The sequence below is a fragment of the Sminthopsis crassicaudata genome, chromosome 1 (assembly GCF_048593235.1).
Source record: "Sminthopsis crassicaudata isolate SCR6 chromosome 1, ASM4859323v1, whole genome shotgun sequence".
NCBI lineage: Eukaryota > Metazoa > Chordata > Mammalia > Dasyuromorphia > Dasyuridae > Sminthopsis > Sminthopsis crassicaudata.
Window position 1 is genome coordinate 231,597,912 of NC_133617.1, and position 13,293 is coordinate 231,611,204.

General features: G+C 34.2%; 1 pseudogene; it reads right to left on the reverse strand.

Annotated features, from left to right (window-relative positions):
- Window positions 1–10,974: 10,974 nt before the first annotated feature.
- Window positions 10,975–12,039, reverse strand: LOC141549613 (actin-related protein 2/3 complex subunit 3 pseudogene; annotated as a pseudogene).
- Between the last annotated feature and the right edge of the window lie 1,254 nt (window positions 12,040–13,293).

The following is a 13,293-nucleotide window of genomic DNA, read 5'->3' on the forward strand; positions in this document are numbered from 1 at the left end:
GAAAATCTATCCATTTGTTGGTTATGTTACAATCTATTATTCTAATAATGAAATATTTACATTTTTTTCAGATTGCACTAGAGTAAAGTTATCTTTGATTAGGGCCATTCTGAAATACTTAACAGATTATTTCTTCCTTTAAAACTGAAGGGGAGTATGTTGCTTATCTTCATGCCAAATAAAAACCTCTTTGTAACAGTCAAGACACCCTAACACTCAAAGAAAAGTTATTTATCTCCTGAAATTGAGAAACAGGTTACCCCTAACTCTTACCCTGGTAAGCAAAACAAGCTTCCAATAGAAAAGTTCATACTTGATTGAGAGAGTTCCTTCCTTTTCATCAGAAACAAAGAAAAAAACAAGTCTGGAGGTGTCTCTTTTCTAAATGGTTGTACTTTCCTGCACTGTGACTTCAGAACTCAAAAGGGGAAGGTGATTTGACAAGCTCACAGAGATATAGGTGCATGTAATTGACTAAGCAAGTCTTCCATTGTCACAAAGGCAAAGCATATCAAATTAATGAGGCCCACAGAGACCCAAAGATTTCCACCAATAGTAATCACTCCTTGGTATGCTTCAACATAGGAGTCCACAGGATGTCTTGAATATTTTTGTATTCATTACTCAGGCAGCCTAATATACCTGATTCTTAATGGATAATTTTTTTTTTATAAATCAGGGTTTTTATAAGCATATAAAGACAAAGTTTCCATCTCTCCAAAACACTGCCTTCTTTCCCAGAAATGGCATTTTTAACCAGGAGTTTGTAGGAGTTTTGCCACTGAGGTGGTAGTTTGATGTTGTATGAAAATACAAGATTCAGAGTCAAAGAATTTGAATTTTACTACTCCCTTTGTCACTAATTGTGTAGAAATCAGCTAGTCATTAAATCTCTATAGACATCAGTTTCCTCACCTGTAGCATAGAAATGGGGTCAGGTCTACTATTAGAGAATCATTGATCTTACAACTCTAGATCTATGATCCTATCTTCCACTAACAATGTGTGATTTTGAGCAAATTATTTGACTACTGTCTCCCTTAGTTCCTCATTTTCTATAAAAAAAAGATAGCATTAGACAAGATTATAAGTGTAAATGTAAATTTTTAATGTTACACTATTTTTTGCAATATTAAATTAAAATCAAAAAGGAAAACTTTCTGCTCCTTTTAAAATACAATTTTAATCTAATCTGAAAGTCCTCACTGCATAAAAATCAACTAAGGAGCAGTTTGGTTCACTGGGAAAAGCTGGGGAAGATCCAGAAAAGACTGAAGCACAGAGGTTAGCAAGAAACAAGGTGGGGAGGACAATAAAAGAGTTTGTCCTGCAAACCTCTAAAAGACATTATGAAACAAAATATATGAATATACTACTTTTCCATGAATAGTTTTCACAAGAACTTTATATGACCTTGGAATCACACAACTGTGATCAAATTGTCTTGCCAGGACTCTGTACTTAGAAATGGTGATATGATTTTTTTAAGTGAATCGTTAGGCAGGGTACTTATATAGATTTGGGGTCAGTGGAAGTTTATTGGATTATATTAGGAATTGAAGAAGCTCCCCTAGGGAGGGTTTAGATTTTAGGAGAGAGAGAAGCCATATATGTCTGGTAGAGATATAGTAATAGATAATATATGTTAGATAGATAGATGAACATATATAGATATAGATAGATCAATATAAATAAATATGTCCATATAGAGATATAGAGAGTTATAGATAGCTTTGTTTTTTAAGAGGACCAATGACCTCACTGGGTGATTATCTTGACTCATAGTAAATTAAATTTAAGGGAATCAGAGTTGCACAAAGATGTCAGAGGCACTCTCCCCTCCACTTATCAAAGTCCAGTGGCAAAACAAAAGTCAAAAAAATTGATGGGGCACCCAGGGTACCTTGGATGACCTTGGTGTCTTTGATTCTTACCTAACTCTAAGCATTACACAGCTCCTACTTCAGCCACTTTCATGGTTGTTAGAACAAATTGTTGTCATTTGCCCATTCCCCAGTCTTCTCATGCTTCAGGTAGACATACACACCCTTAATACATCCTTGGGTTTGAGGCCTGTCAGAAACCCTCAATCTAGGTCAGCCTCTCTGTTGAGGTGATTTGCTGGAGTGTGGCTGTTGTGCATGCTTGGAGCCAGAGGTGGCAGCTGAATTCCAGATAGACTCAAAGGTGATGAGCAGCCCTGGAAAGGCTCAACAAGCTCTCACACCGGAAGTATTAGTGCTCTCTGAATACTCCATACACTGGGATACCATTACAATGAGATCTAATGAGAAGAAAGACGATAATAATAAATAATAATAATAATAATAATCTGATTTTTTTAAAACAGTCACTTTATTATAAAATTTTTGACAGTATATATGCATAAGTAATTTTTTTATAACATTATCCCTTGTAATCATTTTTCCAAATTATCCCCTCCCTCCCTCTAATTCCTCCCCTAGATGACAGGCAATCCCATACATTTTACATGTGTTACAGTATACCCTAGATACAATATATGTGTGTAAATCCAATTTTCTTGTTGCACGTTAAGTATTAGATCCAAAGGTATAAGTAACCTGGGTAGATAGACAGTAGTGCTAACAATTTACATTCACTTCCCAGTGTTCTTTCTCTGGGTGTAGTTGTTTCTGTCCATCATTGATCAACTGGAAGTGAATTGGATCTTCTTTATGTTGAAGATATCCACTTCCATCAGAATACATCTTCATACAGCATTGAAGTGTACAGCGATCTTCTGGTTCTATTCATTTCACTCAGCATCAGTTGATGTAAGTCTTTCCAAACCTCTCTGTATTTGTCCTGCTGGTCATTTCTTACAGAGCAGTAAATAATATCTGATTCTAATTGCTATGAAAATCTTTTATGGACCAACTTAGCTGGTCTAGTTCTAGAAAACAGGTATTCTTCTGTCACCAATATCTCTCATGTCATGCAATCATTTCCAAATTTCTTCAGAGATACTTTGAGAGTTATTATAATCCAATTATTCATCAGATGTCAATGCTGAAAATGATTCTATTTTGGAAGTATATTATAATTCATATTGGCATGGACTGTCATATTGACAAGGAAATTATAATTTATACCTTGGGAGGAATAAGGAAAGGGAACACAGAGCTTATGTCTCTGTGCACTCTGTTCACTCAAGAGAATGAGATTAGAATTACATCTGTCTGCTCCATGTAAATATTACTGGGTCCAGAAGCATGATTTGGAGGTTCAAGATACTTTCCAGGTCACAATATTTTAAAGATGAAGGAGTAACTCAAGCTTATACAAGGAGACTTGACTATTTCCCATCAAATGATCTTTATAAAAAATTAAATAGTGTGTAATTCATTTATCAATATAAATACCAAAGCAGAAATCATTCAAATTCTACAGATTATAATATGTAAAAGAAAATACACAAGAATGAATAGATTCTTTAGATGGAAATTAAATGAGATCTTTGTTCAAACAAGAAAATGGCCCTGGCTAGCTACAATTGGCACACCTCAACTTTTGGTCATATATTTCCTGAATTTTATTTTTATATCATTTTATATAAATAAAAACACATAAGTGGATAACCTGTTTATTTACAATAAAATAATCATATTAGAATTGCAGCATGTACCATAAGTGAATGTTCCAAATGTTCACCATTCACTTATAATGTTTTTAAGGTCCCACATTACTGATGGTTTGAAATGTGCAGTCTTCTTCCCCAACTCTTTATTGTCACTCATCGTCCAAGTAGACAAGGGTCTATATAATTATTTCCTCAAGCTGATCATGTAATCCGGAAATGATTATACACGTTGATGTTTCAATTTTGAATTCACATCTTGAAACTACATTTCAATAATATTTTCTACTTCCCAATAGCATTATATAATCCAATTACTTTGCATGAATGTCAGGTTTGATACAGTCATTTTGAATTTCCCAGATCACAATTTTACCCACATTGCAATTTGAATCATAGAATCTTGTAGCTGTAAGTAGAAATCATCTATTATAAACACTTTATTTCACAGATAGGAAACTGTGATGCATCTACGTCTGACTCATTTGCACAAATTTGTGCATATGATTAATGGCAGAGCCAGAACTAGAACCTAATAGGCTTGACTTCCCGGTACAATGGTCTTAATAACATCAAAAAATAGCTTTATTATATAATTATATATATTTCAATATTCATTTCTCGATTTTTATGATTTTTTGCTGAGACATAAAAATTTAAGCACGCTTCTAATCCCTTGCAAATAAAATAATATGGCATTTTCTATAGAAAAGAGATTTATTATAGTAATATGCTGGTTTTAAAAATCTAATCCTTACATTTAGTGCCCAGAACTTGAAATTCTGTGGATTTTTTTTTCTTGAAGGTGAACATTAAAACTTTTTTTTTTTTTTTAAGAATTGGGCAGAAGGGAAGGATTCTGGGAAGATAGCAGTGTAAACTGTTAAATTTTAAACTCTCTAGATTTCCTCTATAAACAGAATTAATATAGACTGATGAAAAATCAAGAAGAGTTGAGAAATAACAGGGTTATTCTAGTACAACCCAAGAAAATCTGAAGAAAACCTTCAAACCTGTGTAATGTGCAAACATCTCCCAGTTAGCTACACAGAAACACCAAGTGGGGACCCCTGGGGCTAGCCAGATTTGGCCAGAACTTCAGCAAGAACCACAGAGACTTTTACTTCCTGGACTTTATGAGGAATCCAGGGTCTGAGTCTAGAAAAATTAGAGAACCTTGGCTGATTAGGAATGCCAGGTCCAGCTGTGCTGCTGAGCCCCAGCTCTGGATGAGGAGTCAACACACTTGATGAGTGCAGAGGCAGTGGAACAGGGATACAACTGACTGCTATTTGCAGCAGTGGGGAGCTCTTGGTTTGGGGTTTCAGGTCATAGGGGAGAGTTGACTTGAAGGCAGAGACATCATCTCCCATCCCACGATTAGAAGTGTTTATTGTAATACATCTCATTTAAAAATAAAATGAACCAACTAACAACCCTACCATAGAAACTTACTTTGGGAATAGGGAAAACTTGGGTTCATCTTCAGAGAAGGACCCAGAAGTAAAAACTGCTTCTTTTAACCCAAAGAGTAATGTTAAATGTCTTCCTGCCCACAGAAAATTTATAGAACTCAAAAAAAAGTTAAAATCAAATAAGAGACAGTGAAGAAAAAATAAAATCAAAAAATATCCAAGAAAAACAAGAAGATTATGGGGAGTGGAAAAGTTAACTAACTAGAAAAAATGAGATTCAGAATCTTAAAGATGAAACTAACTCTTTAAAAATTAATATTGGGCAAGGGAAGCCAGTAAAGCTATAAAGTGACCAAGAAATAACAAAACAGAATATAAGGAATGAAAAAGTAGAACGCAATATGAAACATTTTATAAGGAAAAACAACAAACTTGGGGAACAAATCAAGAAGATAAAGTATAAAAATAATTGGATTATCTGAAATCTGTAACTAAAAAACAACAACCTTGACACAATAACACAAGAATAATCCAAGAAAATTGTGATAGATCATGAGGGAAAAGTACAAATAGAAAAAAAATCTACTAATCACCACTTCAAAGAGAGCTTTTGTGGAAAACACATAGGGATATTGGTGCCAAATTTCAAAAACCTCAGATAAAAGAGAAAATTTTACAAGAAACAAGAAAAATGCAATTCAAATGTGCTGGAGTTACAAATTAGAATCATACAAGACTTAGCAGTCACAATAAAAACTACTCTTCCTGGTATCATATATATTGGCAATCAAAAGAACTAGGCCTGTGGCCAAAAATATCATATCCAGTAAAATTATCCATAATATTGAATGAAAAAATAATATTTATTGAATTTGCAGATTTTCAGGAATTTCTTTCAACCAAAACCAAACTCAATAGAAACTTTAACATGTCAGAACTAATATCAAAAATCAATTTCAAGGAACTTAACATGCACAAATTATTTATGTTTTTTACATAGAAATGCATACCACATGTTTAAGATTGACATCACAATTGAGTACTCAAAAGAAAGATTAGGGCTGTATTAATTATGATCTGACTCTAAAAAGAAAAACTGCCTAGGAAAAGGTAAAAATAATAATTGTGTTATATGAATGAGGTGCAGAGGAAAAATAGACAGATGCATTAAAGGGGCAGAGGAGGATTTGTAGTTCTGAAAACTTACTCACATTGGGAATGGATTAAATAAACAATACAACACATTTACCATTAAGAGTATAGCACCCTTCAAAATCTATAAATAAATAAGGGGGAAGAATGAGCAGAGGGATAAAACAAAGGGTGGGGGAAGACAAGGGAGGGATTCATGAGGTGGTGGGGGAGATTAAGTAAGAGCAAGGCAAGTTAAGGAGCAAAATAAAAGAAGAGTTAGCAGGGATAGGAAAGAAGAGATATAAACAAATACTACAACAAGCCTCAGCAATAGAATTCATTTTTTTAAAAAGTACAGCTAATAATCATTGACATTAGATAACATCAAACTTAAAAATTCAATGAAGAGAGAAATCTACATTGTGTCAGTCACACTAATATAGATTTAGATGCATGTTTACATATAAGTAAATGAGTTTGTGTGTGTATATATGTGTTTGAGTATCTGTAGATATGTATGCATGTTGCTCTGTGTATGTGTATGTATATATATATATATAGGAGTATAAATAAGTGTGTATGTATTGTATGTACATGCATGTGATGGGGGTGTACAAGTGTGTGTGTGTATGTGAGTGTGTGTGTGTGTATGAATACATCTGTGCTAACTATAGTCTATTTGGGGAAAGTGAGTGGAATGAAAGAGGGGAAAATAAAGTAAAATATATATATAGCAAAAGAACAACTTAGAATAGAAGATAGCAAAGAAAAATGGAAACTCATGAATATAATTTCTTCTACTATTATATATACTTTCTTGAACTGGTAATTTATTGTTATATATTTTGAATCCTCTCTGATGTTCTGCTAGCCACATAACAATATTCTGTTTTATTGTGTTTTCTGGGTTTTTTTAATAATAAAAAATAAATAAAAAAGAATTGGGAATAAGAATTAATTCACTTTAATTCAACAAGCAGTTAAGTGCCTACTAAGTGTCAGGCACTAGGCCAAACTTGAAAAGAACAAAAACAAAAATAAAAGATTACCTACTTACAGGAAGCTTACAGTCTCCTGAATATAAACAATACCTACATAGATAAGTGAGTTCTGTAAATAAATTTTATACATACACACACAATGAATATGAAGGGAAAACAGCTGAAATAATATATTATGAACAGTCTCTTGAAATAGATAGTATTTTAGCTGAGCTTTATAGGAAGTTAGAGATTCTAAGAAACTCAAGGGAAGAGAAATAGTCTCTATGTATAGGGAGGAATCAGTGCAAATGCACAAAAGAGAGAGATCTAAAACTTTATGTGAGGAATACTACATATAGGCCCATCTGACTGTAATGATGAGTATATGAGGGAAGATTGTATTTGAACAATCTGGAAAAGTAGGCTGGAGACATATTTTAAGGGCTTTAAATTTTTAAAGGACTTAATTAGAATTTTATCCTAAGGCTCCAGGGAGTCATTAAGTTTTTTGAGTGGGGGAATGATATGATCAGTCCTATGCTTTGGAAATATCTACTTGTGAAGGATGAATTGGAAAAGGAAGTGGCTATAGACTGGGAAGCTAGTTAGAAAGCACTTCAGTATTCCAGGAAAGAAATATTGTGGACCTAAGTCGGAGTATAGTCATGTAAATAGGAGAAAATAAGAAAGATTCAAGAGATAGTGAGGAGATAAAAATCAACTAGAATTGGCAACATTTTAGCTATGGAGATTAAAGGAGAAGACAAAAAAATTACTTCAAGGTTGTAAATCTCAGTGAGTGGAAGAATGGTGGCATCTTCAATAGAAATAGGAAAGTTTTGAAATAGGGGAGATTTAGAGGGAAAGATAATCAACATACAATATCCATAGACAGGATTGCTTAAAATCCACAGGATCACTGAAAATATTACTCTGAAGGTCTATCATTAGATTTACATGAAATAGTTATCAATCCTGTCATATTTGATTTTCACATGTGTAAAGTCTAGGATTTAACATACTTTAAATGAGATTAAGAAATAGGAGAAAAACATACAAAAATCTAGCCTCATTTATTTGTATGTACATAGTATTGAAACTCCCCCATTCAAATATAAGCTTCTGAAAAGGTAAAATTATTTTGTTTGGTCTATATTTGTAGTCCCAACTCGGGACATAGAATGGATGCTAACAAAAGTCTGTTAAGTTGAAAGTAACTTTCTTTGTGTTCTCCATAGCAAAAGTCACAAACTAGCATCCTTCTTCTCACACTTGTAGCAAATACCCTAGCTTTCTATTTCACCAAAATAAATGATTCTTCTGCTATAAACCACTCACCCTCTTCATCTTCTCAGGAAAAGAAGCTACACCAATTGACAATGACTCTCAATAAACTCCTTCAATCTAACTATAAGTTTCAAACTAGACTACTTCTCCATTATCTTTATTCCTATTGCACTTATGTCACATACCACCACACACCTGTCAGATTGGCTAAGATGACAGGAAAAAATAATGAATGTTGGAAGGGATGTGGGAAAACTGGGATACTGATGCAATTGTTGGTGGAATTGTGAACTAACCCAACTATTCTGGAGAGCAATCTGGAATTATGCCCCAAAAGTTATCAAACTATGCATACCCTTTGATACAGTAGTGTTAATACTGAGCTTATATCCCAAAGAAAGGGGCCTGTATCTGCCAAAATGTTTGTGGCAGCCCTTTTTGTAGTGACTAGAAACTGGAAAACGAATGGATGTCCATCAATTGGAGAATGGTTGGGTAAATTGTGGTGTATGAATGGTATGGAATATTATTGTTCTGTATGAAATGACCAACAGGAGGAATACAGAGAGGCTTGGAGAGACTTACATGTACTGGTGCTGAGTGAAATAAGCAGAACCAGGAGATCATTATACATTTCAACAACAATACTATATGAAGATGTATTCTGATGGAAGTGGATATCTTCAACAAAGAGAAGATCTAATTCAGTTCCAATTGATCAATGATGGACAGAATCAGCTATACCCACAGAAGGAACACTGGAAAATGATTGTGAACTGTTTGCATTTTTGTTTTTCTTCCCAAGTTATTTTTATCTTCTAAATCCAATTCTTCCTGTGCAACAAGAAATTTGATTCTGCACACATATATTGTATCTAGGATATACTATAGCATATTTAATATGTATAAGACTGCCTGCCATCTAGGGGAAGGGTGGAGGGAAGGGAGGGAAAAATCAGAACAGAAGTGAGTGCAAGGGATAATGTTGTAGAAAATTACCCATGCATATGTACTGTCAAAAAAAGTTACAATTATAAAATAAAAAATAAAATAAATGATACATTCATCATCAGTGACAAATCCTGATGAGATCAAAGAAAAATTTTATGAAGACCCTGAGATCCTTATGATCAATGTGCCAAAAGAAGACAAGCATATAGTTCTGGATGACTTTAATGCTAGAGTAGGCTGAGACTATCAGACATAGCAGGCAGTCCTTGAGAGGAAGAATCATAAACATCAACAGCAGTAGTCCCTTTGTTCACGTCAAAACCTTCTCATCACCTATAGAATCTTCCATTTACATAAATGCAATAAAACTTCATGAATGTACCCTTTCTGGCATTTAACAGACTGTATGATAATAAGGAAAAGAGACAGGCAGAATATAAGACTGACAAAGACAACGTGTTTTGCAGAGTGCTAGACTGATCATAAGCTTGTCCTTTCCTAGTTAAATATTTGCACACAACAAAAGTATCATCCTCAATGCAAAATGACTACCAGAACTCTTAATGTCAACAGATTAGAGTTCTTCTCTGAGAAGTTATAGTTCATAGCTAACTTTGTGGGAAAGTTGGGCCAACACACAGTTGTAACAGTGGAGCAGAAAAGGAGTAGGCAGCTTTTGGAGCTTTGGTGTTCATATTGTATTTGTTCATCTGAATCAGAATACTCAAAAACATCAAGACTGGTTAGAGAAAAATGAGGGGAATTTCAGATGCTGTTAAATGAAAATCAAGAACTCCACAGGATTTACCAGTAAGAATGAAAAATGAGAACTCCTTGGAGTTTTCCAACAGATAGTTCATCCATCTCTTAAGAAGGCAGCATTTGATTCCACTAAGAGTAAAGTACAAGTAAAGCTTAGAGAGATACAGGATTGTCTAAGTAAGAAGGTAGATAAATTTCAGTTTTACTCTGATAGTAACAATTCATAACACTTTTATGATGCCCTAAAATCTACTTACTCAAAGTAGTCTACTTTAAGTCTACTACTCAAAGATCAATGGTGCATTTCAATTACTCAGTGTTGATGGAGGCATATTGATTAATAAGAACATGATCCTAAAGATGTGGGCTGTACACTTCCATACCATCCTCAACAGACCATCATCAATAAATGCTAAAGCTATTGATTTTTTACCTCAGATTGAAGTCCAATTGCTCTCCAATTAACAGGTTTTAAATGTTATTGGGTTCTTTTCTTCATGGCAAAGAATCTAATGTCCATTCTATTCTAACTGAGATTTAACAGATGGAGTGCTCATTGCTCATACAAAAGCTGACTAATTTGGAGAAGAGGGTATATGGCAAGAGAAGATTATCCCTCAGGATTTGTTTTGTTTTTAATGTTATAAGTTTTTTTTTAAATTATTATCATTAAACAACAGCTTAACATTGCAAAAATCCTAATTGATCCTTAAACATTCTTAATAAAGGGCTTTTCCAATAAGGACACACCTCTTCTTCCTTGGTATAAAATTTTAAAAATATACCAAGAACTGCTTTCAAACATGGGATGCTTCTGTAATGGAAATGAGTACACAAGATCAGGTCATTGCCCAAGATTCTTTTCCATGAGCTGCCTCTTCACAAAGCACTACATACTTTGTCACTTTGAGGATCAAAGACCTTCTCACGAAGCCTCAGGTCAGTTTCTTGCTGCGGCTGTTGTTAAGTACACTCTCACCATTTCATCTTCTTGCTTATTTGCAGGTTTGATATAAATGGCATTAAGAGGAAAATCTGACTGACTAGGAATAAGAAAATTAACGATTCCTAATGAATACATTTCTTTCCCTCTTTGGTTTTATGAGTTGCACTTCTGGAGTTTCTTTAAGAATGTAAATGTAAATGTAAAGAGTTATGTAGATCAATTTCCTATCAGGTTTTTTCTTAATTTCATAATTTTTAAGAAGACATTGGCCTTGAAATAATAGCTTCATCCACAATATCTATGTTGTTTGTTTCTCTTGGACCTGATCCTTTAAATTGACTCCCAATGGGTAATAATGCCATGTTTCCAATTAGTTTGGGGTCAGGGAATGGAATAGTATGTTGGCATTTTGGTAGCCAGACCCATGTTTCTGATGAGCAGAGTACTGGCTCCTATCAGAAATTCTAGAATTTATTCCTTAGGATTTCAAGGATGTCTCCATTGTCCATCTCTGTGATGATAACAGGGGGTTTCTCTCTTGTCATTGCTGGCAATATTCTTGCCAGAATCCTCTTTAATAAGCTAATACTTTACTTCAAAGAAGGCCATTAACATGAATGACAGTGTGACTTCAGAAAGGACCAATGAGTAGTTAATATTTGTATTTGCATATTTGCTGCCCAACAACTCCAGGAGAAATGTCAGGGACAAAACAGAAGTCTGTACATAGTGCTTATATATAAGATCAAGGCTTTTGATACTGTCAGTCATGAAGATTTGTGGGAAAATATGTCCAGATTTGGTTGTCTAGAAATTTCATTAATATTGTACATCAATTCATGCCCACATGCTTGCCTGGGTTTTGAATATTGAACAATGTTCTTGTACTTTCCCAATCATTAGTGGAGTAAAGCAAGGCTGTGTGCTTGCTCTTATATTTTTTATCCTGATGTTTTCAGCCATGTTGTCAAACATCTTCAATGAGGATGAACATAGTACTAACATCAATTAGTGTACTAATTCTTCAACTTGAAAAGACTATAAGTTAAGACTAAAGTGGAGTGAGGGTTTGTGCATGATATATTTTCTTGTTTTGCAGATGATTATGCATTCAATACAGTCTCTGAAGCTGATATATTACAAAATATAGTCTATCTATTATTTGTGCTATTTTGGCTAACAATTAACAACAAGAAAACACAGACACTCTATCAGCCAGCATCACACCATCTATATGCGGAACCATTGGTTACAGCAAATGAAGAAGTTTTAAATGCTGTGGATAAGTTCATTTAATTTGGTTGTATATTTTCTAGGGATGTATACATTGATAATGAGGCTGGTGCATGCATTGCAAAAGCTAGCTCAGTGTTTGGGAGAATATGAAGAAAAGTGTGGGACAGAAAGGATAGTAGAATAACTATTAAATTGAAGTTTTACAGAGCTATTGTGCTTACTTCACTGCTGTGAAATCTGGACAATATACCAACACCATGCCAAGAAACTGAATTGCTTCCATTTGAATTATCTTAGGAATATTCTGAGGATCACTGACCAGGATAAAGTTCCAGACGCTGAAGTCCTTTCTCAGACTAAACTGACAAGCATTCACGTTCTGCTGCAGAGAGCACAGCTCCAATAAGCTGGACTCAATGTTCAAATGCCAAATATACACCAGAAAAGTTATACAAGGCAAGCTCTCAGATAGTGGTCAGAAAAAATATATAAAAAGGCTCTCAAATTCTCTTTTAAGAAATTTGGAATTGATTGGATGTTATAAGAGACACAGCATAGGAATTTCTAAAATGATGTGCCCTCATTAGACACGGTGCTGTGCTTTATGAGAAAAACAAAATTGAAGTTGCTCAAATGTACACATGGACTTTTGTGTCAGATCTATGATAGAGCATTCTGAGCACATCTTTATGTGAAGAACAAGTCACAATCATACTGTAAATTGATCCAAATATACTGATGTCATTTTGTTTCTCTTTGAAAACAAAGGAAACAATAAAACTCTCATTTATCTCCCATTTCCATTTCGGGGGGAGAGAGAGCAAAGGGATATAGAAAGTAAAACCATAGGAGTATGTATCACAGAATCAAACTGAGAAGAGAGTACTGGGTACTTTCATGCCAGCTACTTGCTATTAACCAAATGGACTTCATTTATATGGTAGACGGGTTTTTAAGAGTTTTCATCTTGAATTGTCAATC